Below are 15,560 nucleotides of genomic sequence, written 5' to 3' on the forward strand. Positions count from 1 at the left end.
GCGGCGGTGCACAAATGCTGCGCAGCTAGCGCCATTCGACGGCCAACACCGCGGTTCCTGGTGTGTCCGCTGTGCCGTGCGTGTGATCATTGCTTGTACAGCCCTCTCGCATTGTCCGGAGCAAGTATGGTGGGTCTGACACACCGGTGTCAATGTGTTCTTTTTTCCATTTCCAGGAGTGTATATGAACCGTGTGACATATGCATACGTGGGTACAGCATCTCCTAAGCCGCTGGACAGATTTCGACCAAACTTGGTACATATATTACTTTCTATCTGGAAAAAAATATTGATGGGGAAGAACTAGTAACCTTCTACAGTGGTGGGTGTGGAAACGTGGGGAGGTAAGGGATGAGCAGGAGATGGACAGAGAGAGGGCAGAGGAGGATATGGACTAGAACTGGGGGAGGAGGAGAAGGAGATAGACGAAGAGAGGAAGAGGAGGATGAGATGAACTAAGAGAATACTTGACTACATAGATACCCGAGCAACGGCGGGTACTCAGCTAGTATTACAAAATACAACTTGAAACGACGGACCGCACTAATACTTGTTTCGGACCCCCATCTGGCTAGCGGGCCGCAGTTTAACGACCACTGTGTTCATGTATGGTGTTGTTTGCTCTTATAGTGCTGTACTGAGAATATAATGGGTACTTCAAAATATTATAGCAAGAGATGTTGAACTGCATCAACTATGAATTCACAATGTGAGAGAACTATTATTAAGTGTTCTCGTGCGACATATTTTGGTAGTGTGTATGGAGGTAAGAATTTGTGCACTAAATTTTGGTCTAGCATCGTATGTTGTGAAGAATAGTGCAAAAACAAGACAGCAGTGACGAAAAATGGAATGTACGTTTTTGTGTATTCCACTAACTTTTTCTTACCTGGCAGCTGATAACCACGGACGGAGAGGATGCGAATGCCTTTTTAATCTATATCATCTATTGTTAAACTTCAGAAACGGCCCAAATCAAAACATTACTTCTCATACAAAGCAGCAACGGAAGATGTGTCGGAAATTCCATAATATCGACTGATTTACATCTACTGAGAAGAACTGTCTGGGGAGGAAAACAATGAAATCAGTGAATCGAAATATCGGGAAACCCGTTAAGAAATTCTGAGCCTGCCGCGTACAGACTAAATTGCGACAAACGGCTATTTTACGAGACTAGGATTCGGACCGGGATATTCTGCTCATTGCAAGAGATCCCTTTAAGCATCTAGGCCATCCCAGTACACCTACAGGGCCGAGTAGGATTTTCAGTCTAACTGATGTTCCAAATATGACAAAAGAGAGATACTATCGTCTGGCAATATAACCACCAATTCGTTTAAGCGAATTTCATTCAAACTAAGCTACAGCCGCCCAAGTATTCGACACTAAATTTTACGAGATTCTTTGATTTATTCAACACTCTGAAATAACAGTCAGAGTTGTCCCTGCCGAGTCAAAATCTCACTAGAGCCCAAACTAGAACCAAATAGTGTAATCACAATCCACAAAAGATCGGAAGCCACGTCGTTTAATCATTCTGTTTCGGGGCCCCTTTGTGTATTCGGTTGTTGACCCAACGACATAGTCAGTTACAACTGCGGTGACCAGAGGAGTATCGAGGTTTAACCATCGATCAATAGAAATATGCCACACTGTCAGATGAACCACATGTTGCTTTTTTTAACCAAATCGATGGTCGAATGAGAATACGCCGTTATTCAGGCGAAATGGTACTAGAAACATGCACCGCGCCACTGATGCAGACCGTTTTGAGGCAGCATTGTGGTGTGTGACACATTCACTTGAGCTTCCATGTGACCTCGGGTTGTAATTAAAGGCAGCATGGTAACTACAGACTATTTTTATATTACTGTGGACCACTTGCACCCCTTCAAGTTTGTATTCCTCGACGACGAAGCCATTTTCTAAGCGAATAGCTATCCATGTCACAAGGTTACAATGGTTTGAGGAATATGATACTGAACTCACATTGATGTCTTGGCCCACAAATTCACGTAACCTTAATACAATGGAGTACATCTTGAACGTTATCGGACGCTTGTTGCTCGCCTATAAATCACAGTTTCGTAATGTACGGGAATTGCTTGAGTTGTGTGTAGGCATCTGGTGTTCCATATCTACGGAAACATATCAAGGATTTGTCGAAAACACATAAAGCATAATCGCTGTTGTAAGCATTCTAAAGGTGGACCAACACGCCATAAAGCAGGTAGTCACAATATTTTGAGTCGTCAGTGAATTAGGCATCGGTCCAGTTACATAAAGGTTCCAATTAAAATTTTCAGGAATGCTAATATACTCTTTCGTCTATGCATGTTGCTATATATTCTAAGCAGTATATCACTGGGGCAGTTTTCGATAGGAACGTTCCAGAGCAGGTCGCAGGAAGGAGCAGTAAATCTTGCAGAAGCCACCGGTATTCTCGTCGGCTGTTCCGGTTCTCTGCAGTAGCGACGTCGCACAGGCTATTAAACACGATACCAGCAAGCCATTATCGCGCCATTGTTACTGCATAGCCTAGACAAAGGAGCCCATTCGTTGTCCACAGATCGAGTACGGAGTTCAAGCCAACGCTGCAAACTACGGGTCTTTGAATACCTACAACTACGTACATAATCTTCAAACCAGTGTACAGTGCACGGCGGAGGATATAATGTATCACTATTATCTATTATCTGTCCTATTCCTCTGGAACATTGAGACACCGAAAACTAGCTGTCTCTGTGCGTCTGTATGCGTCCTGATGTGCCCTATCTTATTCTCATGACTCCTACACGAAATGCAGGACGTTGGCAGCAGATTGGTCGCATAATGTATCTCGCAAACAAGTTCCTTAATTTTCACAACAGAGTTTCACTAGAACTACGTCGTCTTTCTTCCAGGGATTCGCATTTAGTTCCCGAGTATTTATGTTACAATTTTAAACTGAGTTATATGGCTCTGAGCACTATGGGACTCAACTGCTGTGGTCATAAGTCCCCTAGAACTTAGAACTACTTAAACCTAACTAACCTAAGGACAGCACACAACACACAGCCATCACGAGGTAGAGAAAATCCCTGACCCCGCCGGGAATCGAACCCGGGAACCCGGGCGTGGGAAGCGAGAACGCTACCGCACGACCACGAGATGCGGGCAAACTGAGTTATATCTCGCTGTTATGACACCATCAGTGAATCTCTGAATTCATTCGGTGGCTGTTAACATTACTATCTGGTAAGGACTACAAACTACGGATGAATTCTTAGAAGCGGACGCACTAGCGACTTTTATGCGATTTCCTTTACTGACTTACTTTCCGTTCTATCGTATTCCTCCATTCGCTTTGCCAAATATTGATATCACGTGATAGTCCAATTTTGTAAATCGTGTTAATTATCCCTAAATATACAGGGTGTGCAAAACTTCAGGACGAACGTAACTTTCGCATGACGCGTCATTGCCAAGTAACTCAGCTCGACGAAACTTTGTCTACGCTTTAAAATAACCGTTACAGTCTAGTGCCTAGTGTAACTGAAAGGAAAACGCAATGAGACGAACAGAAACGATACTTTCACTCAAAGATAATAATTACTCTGCGTCACGGTGATTTATGATGATCACTTGGACAGCACAAACCACGGGATAGAGTTCTTAATAAGGTGTGTGATCACCACTAAGTTCTTGTGGTAGGGCGTTGAATTTCTCAGCCAGCGGTATTGATAACTGCTGGATGGTCATAAGCGCATGTGCACGTGCTTCAGCACATCTCCACAACGCATTCCACACGTGCACTGTGCGATTTAAGTCGGAGGAATGGGCAGTCCAGTCCATTGGCCAAATACTCTCTCGTTCCAGGAGCTGCTAAATTAGCTCCTTTCGATGCTATTGCGCTCCTCGTCCATAAAAATGAAGTCAGGGCCGAATGCACACCTGAAAAGACACGAGGGAAAGAGTACAATGTTATAGTAACGCTAACTGATGAATTTGCCGTGTTCAAGATTCTGAGTTCACTACGACCATGTAACAGCATGCCTCACGAAAACTATCATGTTCGACAAATCTTGACAACCCTCATACGGTGAGATATGGGACAACGAATTCTGCCTAGGAGCACTATCGAACATCCCCGTTTTAGTGGTACTGGTGTTGTAAAGCATAATGCTGCATGGGTGTACTGATCTCCAAATCTTTGAACGCAGTACCCTCACCCGTTAAGGTTTATGTGACAATGTACTCCTTCCATTTGTTCCTGTTTTCAGGGGGGTATTCAGCTCTGACTATTTTTATGGATGACGAAGTACGAACTCATCGGAAAGCACACATGGAGGAGATTTTGGTACGAAAGGTTATTCAGCAAATAATCTATCCTGCCCCCCCCCCCCTTCCCCCCACCACCCACCACCACCAGCCGACTTATGCTCTAGTTGAGCACATGTGGCATGCGTTGGCAAGACGTATTGTAGCACGTCCACATCAGCAACTACCCTCCAGCAATTGTCAACCGTGCTAGTAGAGTGGAATGCTCTACCACAAGAACTCCTTACCAACCTTGTGGCCAACGTGAGAGCACGTTTCAGAGTATGCATTACCGCACGTGGTTATCACACATCCTATGTTGAACCATGTTCCACCTTTTGTGATGGACAATAGACCATCTTGAACTGCGGTTACTTGAGTGTCGTTACTGATTATTGTCTTTGAATAAAAGTGTCATTTTTGTTCATCTCGTTGCATATTTCTTTCAGTTACCTTCTCTACTACACTGTAGCAGTTGTTTGTATGTATGTTCCAAGTTTCATCGAGCTATGTTACTTGGCAGTGGCACATCATGCGAAAATTACTTTCGCCCTTGGTTTTGCACACCATTGCACTTCCATCAAACGTCTAGATGTGATGTATCACGTCATGCGAAACAATGTTTGTTACAGACAAAATGTTTGATGACACTTCCCGGTGAAGCTGGGCGTCTTTTACTATCGTTACGCCCCTGAGAGTCTGTAGGACATATTCACTTTGCAGCGTGCATACCAAGTACCTGTGTTGCCTTTAATCTAGTCATCCGCTTCGTCTGAAAGGGATAGGCCGCAAAAAAGTAAAGTTCCTGATTCGATTCTAAAATACCTTTCTCCGCATATACACTCCTGGAAATGGAAAAAAGAACACATTGACACCGGTGTGTCAGACCCACCATACTTGCTCCGGACACTGCGAGAGGGCTGTACAAGCAATGATCACACGCACGGCACAGCGGACACACCAGGAACCGCGGTGTTGGCCGTCGAATGGCGCTAGCTGCGCAGCATTTGTGCACCGCCGCCGTCAGTGTCAGCCAGTTTGCCGTGGCATAAGGAGCTCCATCGCAGTCTTTAACACTGGTAGCATGCCGCGACAGCGTGGACGTGAACCGTATGTGCAGTTGACGGACTTTGAGCGAGGGCGTATAGTGGGCATGCGGGAGGCCGGGTGGACGTACCGCCGAATTGCTCAACACGTGGGGCGTGAGGTCTCCACAGTACATCGATGTTGTCGCCAGTGGTCGGCGGAAGGTGCACGTGCCCGTCGACCTGGGACCGGACCGCAGCGACGCACGGATGCACGACAAGACCGTAGGATCCTACGCAGTGCCGTAGGGGACCGCACCGCCACTTCCCAGCAAATTAGGGACACTGTTGCTCCTGGGGTATCGGCGAGGACCATTCGCAACCGTCTCCATGAAGCTGGGCTACGGTCCCGCACACCGTTAGGCCGTCTTCCGCCCACGCCCCAACATCGTGCAGCCCGCCTCCAGTGGTGTCGCGACAGGCGTGAATGGAGGGACGAATGGAGACGTGTCGTCTTCAGCGATGAGAGTCGCTTCTGCCTTGGTGCCAATGATGGTCGTATGCGTGTTTGGCGCCGTGCAGGTGAGCGCCACAATCAGGACTGCATACGACCGAGGCACACAGGGCCAACACCCGGCATCATGGTGTGGGGAGCGATCTCCTACACTGGCCGTACACCACTGGTGATCGTCGAGGGGACACTGAATAGTACACGGTACATCCAAACCGTCATCGAACCCATCGTTCTACCATTCCTAGACCGGCAAGGGAACTTGCTGTTCCAACAGGACAATGCACGTCCGCATGTATCCCGTGCCACCCAACGTGCTCTAGAAGGTGTAAGTCAACTACCCTGGCCAGCAAGATCTCCGGATCTGTCCCCCATTGAGCATGTTTGGGACTGGATGAAGCGTCGTCTCACGCGGTCTGCACGTCCAGCACGAACGCTGGTCCAACTGAGGCGCCAGGTGGAAATGGCATGGCAAGCCGTTCCACAGGACTACATCCAGCATCTCTACGATCGTCTCCATGGGAGAATAGCAGCCTGCATTGCTGCGAAAGGTGGATATACACTGTACTAGTGCCGACATTGTGTATGATCTGTTGCCTGTGTCTATGTGCCTGTGGTTCTGTCAGTGTCATCATGTGATGTATCTGACCCCAAAAATGTGTCAATAAAGTTTCCCCTTCCTGGGACAATGAATTCACGGTGTTCTTATTTCAATTTCCAGGAGTGTAGACACTCATTCTTAAGGTTTTCTAGTATCAAATCCTTCTATCAATTTACTACGGTAGGTAGTATGCAGATACAGCTCACCTGGTTGGTATACCTGGCTTCTTACGGACTTAACCAATACGAAACATATAAATAGCGTCACTGGTAAGCGTCACCGAACATTTTGTCCCTAATAAATGTTGTTTTCTCTGTGAGTTGATCTGTCACTCCTAGACATATGACGCGGACACTTTGAAATACTCTGTATATACAATATCATATGCTCATGTTCATCACTAACCTTATTATCGGATACTATCAAGTTCTTTCTGTTTTTTATGGACGTTAGCTTCTACGATAGCAGAATTATAGCTCTAAAGTGCTGTGTCAGATTTATTGCAACTTTGGCAATGTCTGTGATAGTGAAAAGTGCCAAGATAGACCACGGTTCGGAATGAGAGTTAAACTGTAGACCCCTCTATAACTGTCTGGGTACGTCAGCTCAAACGTAAGACGAAGAAAAGTGCGTAGCACCTCCAGATAGACCATGCCTCGAAAATCAGTGTGCTGATCAACCCAACATTCGGCTTTATGAGAGCATGACTTATTGTTGTATGGTGGCATTACTGATTATGTTTGTGTGAACCTGAAACACGATTTCGTTTATGCTGAGAATTAAGAATAAATAAACATAATGTAAAATGTTCATGTCTTATTCATGACATAAGGAAAGTCCAGGAACTAACTCTGGACGAAATCTGCACATACACTGTGTGATGAAAATTATCCGGTCACCTGGCTGAAAATGACTTAAAAGTTCGTGGCGACCTCCATCGGTAATACTGGAATTCAATATGGTGATGGCCCACCATTAGCCTTGATGACAGCTTCCACTCTCGCAGGCATACGTTCAATCAGGTGCTGAAAGGTTTCTTTGGGAATGGCACTCCATTCTTCAGGGAGTGCTGCACTGAGGAGAGGTATCGATGTCGGTCGATTCAGGTGAGGGCTCTGTACAGGCATGTTCATTACAGGAATGTTATTGTCGTGTAACCACTCCGCCACAGGCCGTGCATTATGAACAGTTGCTCAATCGTGATAAAAGATGCAATCGACATCCCGAATTGCTCTTCAACAGTGGGAAGCACGAAAGTGCATAAAACATTTAAGTAGGCTTGTGCTGTGATAGTGCCACGCAAAACAACAAGGGGCGCAAGCCCCTCCATGTAAAACACAAATATACCATGACACCACTGCCTCCGAATTTTACTGTTGGCACTACACACGCTGCCAGATGACGTTCACCGGCAATTCTCCATACGCACCCCCGGTAGCTGAGTGGTCAGCGCGACATAATGTCAGTCCTAAGGCCCCGGGTTCGATTCCCACCTGAGTCGTAGATTCTCTCCGCTCAGGGACTGGGTGTTATGTTGTCCTAATCATCATCAATTCATCCCCATCGGCGCGCAAGTCGCCGAAGTGGCGTCAAATCGAAAGACTTGCACCCGGCGAACTGTCTACCCGACGGGATGCCCTAGTCACACGACATTTACATTCACCATCGGGTCGCCACGTTGTGTACCGTGATTCGTCACTCCACACAACGATTTTCCACAGTTCAATCGTCCAATAAATATACGCTCCTTACACCATGCGAGGCGTCGTTTGGCATTTACCGGCGCGATTTGTGGCTTATGAGCAGCCACTCAACCGTGAAATCCAAGTTTTTCACCTCCTGCCTAACTGCCATAGTACTTGCAATAGATCCTGATGCAGTTTGGAATTCCTGTGTGATGGTCTGGATAGATGTCTGCCTATTACACATTGCGACTCTGTCAGTCAACAGACGAGGTCGGCCTGTACGCTTTTGTGCTGCACGTATGGCTCCACCTCACTGTCAGATCGGAAACAGTGGACCTACGGATGTTTATGGGTGTGGAAATCTAGCATACAGGCATATAACGCAAGTGATACCCAATTACCTGACCAGTTCGAAGTCCGTGTGTTCCGCGGAGCGCCCAATTCTGGCCTCTCGCGATGTCTAATGACTACTGAGGTCGATGATTTGGAGTACCTGGCAGCAGATGGCAGCAAAATGTATCTAATATAAAACGTATGTTTTGGGGGTGTCCGGATACTTTTGATCACATAGTGTAGGTATGTGTTTACATACTCCATTGATCAGAAATATCCGGACCCCAATTAGTGGACCTTAATATGGAACACGTACGGTGTTCTTCTATATGACGGACTAAGATCTGTTGGAGACACTTTCACTCGAGTGTCTCAGTGTCATGTAGGTATTGCAGGCCATTCTTCCTCAAAAGCTGAAAAGAGTAAAGGTAGTTATGTGAGACTCTGGGGTTGGGAGCAATGTAGACGTTCAAAGTCATCCAAAGATGTTCCATGGGGCTTATGTCGGGCCTCTGGGTGGTCAAATTCATTTGAGTGCCCACAAACAATGTCTCATAGATGCCGCTTTGTGGCAGCGTGCACTGTAATGCTGTTACAAATAGTGACTGTCTCTCAACTGTTCCTCTACTATATACAGTACACAATGGTGCAAAATATTTTCCTACCCAAATGGTTTAAATGGCTCTGAGCACTATGGGACTTAACATCTGAGGTCATCAGTCGGCATTACACATGATCGGCCAGTAACGTCGTCCATTCGTTCGCCAAACCCAGACCCTTCTATCGGATGGCCACAGAGTATAGCTCGCTCCGTCACTCCGAATCACTCGTTCCTAGTAATTCATTTTCTAGTAGCTTTGCTGTTTACATCATCACGCGTGGCTCAGCATAGACTGCAGAAGTGTTTGGCTTATGAGAAGCTGCTGGACCTTTGTTCCTATACTTTTTAACTCTCTAAGCACATTAATAGTGCTATCTGGTTTGCTGGTAGCACTTCGGAACTCGCGAGTCGCTAGTGATTCCTTCCGCTGATTTGATGAGACTTTTTACAACCACCCTCCGCCATGCTCCACGGTCGCTGTCCGTCAGTATGTGAGGTACGCCTGGTCGCGCTTTAGCTGTGGCTGATCCCTCGCTTTCCCGCTTCACAATTTCATCACCATCAGTCGACTTGGACAGTTTTAGAAGTACTAAAATGCCCCTGATGGATTTGTTAGTAGAGTGACAGCCAGTGAGCAGTCCAAGTTCGAACTTAGTGAGCTTTCCTAACCGGCCCTTCTGCTGTTACTGCTCCTCTGGTGACAGCCGATACTCCCCACCTTCTTTTAAAACTGCGAATCGACCTTTCATGACATCTTACTGTCCATTTCGCATTATACGCGGGTGTAGCGATACATTGATCAGTTAGTGCACATACTGTGCAAACCATTGGAAGTGCGCGGTAGGCAGTAGATTGCATTGTACCCCATGTAATTTTTTTTTACTTTCCAACCGTGTGTGCAGTTCAGAAACAATGACTGGTTAAACAGATCTGTGAGTCTGCAGTTAGTCTAATGTCTTCATGGCCCTGACACTAGTGATACTTAGAGAACTGAAGAATGTCTCTTTCACATTACACTGGTTCCTGACACCCTGGAACAAGTAGTTCGTAAGGCAATCGTCTGCTAATTCAAGTTTGTCAGCGTTCTAGTGGCGCTCTGTCGTGAGAAGAACAAATTTCTAATGATTCGTGACACCCTAATTTGTACGCGTTCAATATCCCCTGTTAAACTTATTTGATACAAGTCCCACACATCTGAGCAATATTCTAGGATGAAACGTACAAGCGATACGTAAACAGTCTCGTTTGTGCTGTGACTGCACCTTCCCAGAATCCTCCCAATCAACCGAAGTCTAGCGCTTGTCTCACTTCCGACTGAGACTATTAGATCATTCCATTTCGTATTCCCACAAACTGATATTCTCAGGTACGCTGTCCAGTCACATTAACGTGACCGCCAGTCGAAAGCCTGACAAGGGAACCTCCCCATCGCACCTCCCTCAGATTTAGTTATATGTTGGCACAGTGGATAGGCAATGAAAAACTGAATACAGATCAATCGAGAAAACAGGAAGAAGTTGTGTGGAACTATGAAAAAATAAGCAAAATATACAAACTGAGTAGTCCATGCGCAACATAAGCAACATGAAGGAGAGTGTGTGCCCAGGAGCGCCGTGGTCCCGTGGTTAGCGTGAGCAGCTACGGAACGAGGGGTCTAGGGTTCAAATCTTCCCTCGAGTGAAAAGTTTAATTTTTTATTTTCAGTTTATGCGACAAACTCTTATGTTTTCATCATTTTTTTTGGGAGTGATTATCACATCCAAAAGAAAACCTAAATCGGGCAAGGTAGAAGAATCTTTTTACCCATTCGCCAAGTGTACAAGTTAGGTGGGTCGACAACATATTCCTGTCATGTGACGCACATGCCGTCACCAGTGTCGTATAGAATATATCAGACGTGTTTTCCTGTGGAGGAATCGGTTGACCTATGACCTTGTGATCAAATGTTTTCGGTTCCCATTGGAGAGGCACGTCCTTTAATATACTAATCGCACGGTCTTGCGGTGCGGTCGCAAAACACAGACACTAAACTTATTACAGTGAACACAGACGTCAATGAACGAATGGGCAGATCATAACTTTGCGAAAATAAAGAAAAATTTTTCGCTCGATGGAGACTTGAACCAAGGACCTCTCGTTCCGCAGTTGCTCACACTAGCCACGGGACCACGGCGCTGCTGCGATCAGATCATGCTTGATGTTTCGTGTCCCCCGACACGCTTCATAAACCCTCCACTGCTAGTGCTACCACCTGCCGTTGTAGGCGGTTATTTCTCGTTGAAATCTAACACAGGCGGTGATCACGTTAAACTGACTACTTCGTGTATTTGTATGAGCTGACTGATTCCCATGGTGACTTACTGGCTTTATGACCAAAGGATATTCTCTCCGTGAAGTGGAAAACATTACAGTTCTGAACATTTAAAGGTAGGTGCCACCATTTGCACCACTTCGAAATCTTACAAAAATGTCTTGGACGTTTTTACCGGCTTTTTCAGACGGTGCTTCGTTATAGGGCTAAATAATTGCATCAGCTGCGTAAATCCTGATGCTACTATTAGTATTTCACTGCCTTCTACATCTACATCTACATCCATACTCCGCAAGCCACCTGACGGTGTGTAGCGGAGGGTACCCTGCGAACCTCTATCGGTTCTCCCTTCTATTCCAGTCTCGTATTGTTCGTGGAAAGAAGGATTGTCGGTATGCTTCTGTGTGGGCTCTAATCTCTCTGATTTTATCCTCATCGTCTCTTCGCGAGATATACGTAGGAGGGAGCAATATACTGCTTGACTCTTCGGTGAAGGTATGTTCTCGAAACTTTAACAAAAGCCCGTACCGAGCTACTGAGCGTCTCTCCTGCAGAGTCTTCCACTGGAGTTTATCTATCATCTCCGTAACGCTTTCGCGATTACTAAATGATCCTGTAACGAAGCGCGCTGCTCTCCGTTGGATCTTCTCTATGTCTTCTATCAACCCTATCTGGAACGGATCCCACACTGCTGAGAAGTATTCAAGAAGTGGGCGAACAAGCGTACTGTAACCTACTTCCTTTGTTTTCGGATTGCATTTCCTTAGGATTCTTCCAATGAATCTCAGTTTGGCATCTGCTTTACCGACGATCAACTTTATATGATCATTCCATTTCAAATCACTCCTAATGCGTACTCCCAGATAATTTATGAAATTAACTGCTTCCAGTTGCTGACCTGCTATTTTGTAGCTAAATGATAAGGGATCTATCTTTCTATGTATTCGCAGCACATTACATTTGTCTACATTGAGATTCAATTGCCATTCCCTGCACCATGCGTCAATTCGCTGCAGATCCTCCTGCATTTCAGTACAATTTTCCATTGTTACAACCTCTCGATACACCACAGCATCATCTGCAAAAAGCCTCAGTGAACTTCCGATGTCATCCACACGGTCATTTATGTACATTGTGATTAGCAACGGTCCTATGACACTCCCCTGCGGCACACCTGAAATCACTCTTACTTCGGAAGACTTCTCTCAATTGAGAATGACATGCTGCGTTCTGTTATCTAGGAACTCTTCAATCCAATCACACAATTGTTCTGATAGTCCATATGCTCTTACTTTGTTCATTAAACGACTGTGGGGACCTGTATCGAACGCCTTGCGGAAGTCAAGAAACACGGCATCTACCTGTGAACCCGTATCTATGGCCCTCTGAGTCTCGTGGACGAATTGCGCGAGCTGGGTTTCACACGACCGTCTTTTTCGAAACCCATGCTGATTCCTACAGAGTAGATTTCTAGTCTCCAGAAAAGTCATTATACTCTAAGATAATACGTGTTCCAAAATTCTACAACTGATCGACGTTAGAGATATAGGTCTATAGTTCTGCACATCTGTTCGACGTCCCTTCTTGAAAACGGGGATGACCTGTGCCCTTTTCCAATCCTTTGGAACGCTACGCTCTTCTAGAGACTTACGGTACACCGCTGCAAGAAGGGGGGCAAGTTCCTTCGCGTACTTTGTGTAAAATCGAACTGGTATCCCATCAGGTCCAGCGGCCTTTCCTCTTTTGAGCGATTTTAATTGTTTCTCTATCCCTCTGTCGTCTATTTCGATATCTACCATTTTGTCATCTGTACGACAATATAGAGAAGGAACTACAGTGCAGTCTTCCTCTTTGAAACAGCTTTGGAAAAACGCATTTAGTATTTTGGCCTTTAGTCTGTCATCCTCTGTTTCAGTACCATTTTTGTCACAGAGTGCCTGGACATTTTGTTTTGAGCCACCTACCGCTTTGACTTAAGACCAAAATTTCTTAGGATTTTCTGCCAAGTCAGTACATAGAACTTTACTTTCGAAGTCATTGAACGCCTCTCGCAAAGCCCTCCTCACACTACATTTCGCTTCGCGTAATTTTTGTTTGTCTGCAAGGCTTTGGCTATGTTTATGTTACCTGTGAAGTTCCCTTTGCTTTCGCGGCAGTTTTCTAACTCGGTTGTTGTACCACGGTGGCTCTTTTCCATCTCTTACGATCTTGCTTGGCACATACTCATCTAACACAAATTGTACGATGGTTTTGAACTTTGTCCACTGATCCTCAACACTATCTGTACTTGAGACAAAACGTTTGTGTTGAGCCGTCAGCTACTCTGTAATCTGCTTTTTGTCACTTTTGCTAAACAGAAAAATCTTCCTACCTTTTTTAATATTTCTATTTACGGCTGAAATCATCGATGTCGTAACCGCTTTATGATCGCTAATTCCCTGTTCTGCGGTAACTGTTTCAAATAGTTCTGGTCTGTTTGTCACCAGAAGGTCTAATATGTTATCGCCACGAGTCGGTTCTCTGTTTAACTGCTCAAGGTAGTTTTCAGATAAAGCACTTAAAAAAATTCCACTGGATTCTTTGTCCCTGCCACCCGTTATGAACGTCTGAGCCTCCCAGTCTATACCCGGCAAATTAAAATATCCACCCAGAACTATAACATGGTGGGGAAATCTACTCGAAATATTTTCCAAATTATCCTTCAGGTGCTCAGCCACAACAGCTTCTGAGCCAGGGGGCCTATAGAGACATCCAATTACCATGTCTGAGCCCGCTTTAACCGTGACCTTCAGCCAAATCATTTCACATTTCGGATCTCCGTCAATTTCTTTCGATACTATTGCACTTCTTATCGCTATAAACACGCCTCCCCCTTCACTGTCCAGCCTGTCTCTGCGGTATACATTCCAATCTGAGTTTAGGATTTCATTACTGTTTACGTCTGGTTTCAGCCAACTTTCTGTCCCTAGTACTATTTGGGCGTTGTGACCGTTTATTAATGAGAGCAGTTCTGGGACCTTTCTATAGACGCTCCTGCAGTTTACTATTAGCACATTAATATTGTTATTCCCTGTTGCATTTTGCCTACTCCTACCTTGCCGCGTCTCAGGAGGCGTCTTGCCGGGCCTAGGGAGGGAATTCTCTAACCTAAAAACCCCCATGTGCACTCCACACGTACTCCGCTACCCTTGTAGCCGCTTCCGGCGTGTAGTGCACGCCTGACCTATTCAGGGGGACCCTACATTTCTCCACCCGATAGCTGAGGTCGAGAAATTTGCACCCCAGATCTCCGCAGAATCGTCTGAGCCTCTGGTTTAAGCCTTCCACTCGGCTCCAAACCAGAGGACCGCGATCGGTTCTGGGCACGATACTACAAATAGTTAGCTCTGATTCCACCCCGCGAGCTAGGCTTTCCGCCTTCACCAATTCCGCCAACCGCCTGTACGAATTGAGTATGACCTCTGAACCCAGACGGCAGGAGTCATTGGTGCCGACATGAGCGACAATTTGCAGTCGGGTGCACCCAGTGCTCTCTATCGCCGCCGGCAAGGCCTCCTCCACATCTCGGATGAGACCCCCCCGGCGAGCAGACAGATTGAACACTGGCCTACTTCCCTGACCTTCCCGCTATTTCCCTAAGGGGCTCCATCACCCGCCTAACGTTGGAGCTCCCAATAACTAGTAAACCCCTCCCCCCGTGTGCCTGCTCGGACCTTGCTGAAGGCGCAGCCACATGTCCACTCACAGGCAGAGCGGGCGATGCCACACGGCCAGCCTCCACATTTACCCTCCGCCTCGTGCGCCGCGAACGCCGCTGAACTCGTCACTCCCCTTGGGGAGAGGGCTTGGGGAGAGGGTGGCCCAAGCGCCCCCGGTACCCGCGAAGATGTCTCGACAGCAGGGACAGTGGGTGAAGCATGTAACACCTGGGGTGTACCATGCGACGCACCAGACTCCCCACTGCCGCTACACTCCGAGGCAGCAGCCTGAAGACGGCTGACCGCGGCCATCAACACGCTCAGCTGTTCGCGAACAGTGGCCAGCTCCTCCTGCGTCCGTACACAGCAGTCACACATCCTATCCATCCTAAGGAATCAATTTACTATAGAGAGTTAATCAACTTTTAACTAGACTGCTAATTCACTAAAGGCGGCTGATTGTTGACTAAACTGTGGTTGCTAGCCACTTCTT

This window comes from Schistocerca nitens, chromosome 8 (genome assembly GCF_023898315.1).
Source record: "Schistocerca nitens isolate TAMUIC-IGC-003100 chromosome 8, iqSchNite1.1, whole genome shotgun sequence".
Taxonomy (NCBI): Eukaryota; Metazoa; Arthropoda; class Insecta; order Orthoptera; family Acrididae; genus Schistocerca; species Schistocerca nitens.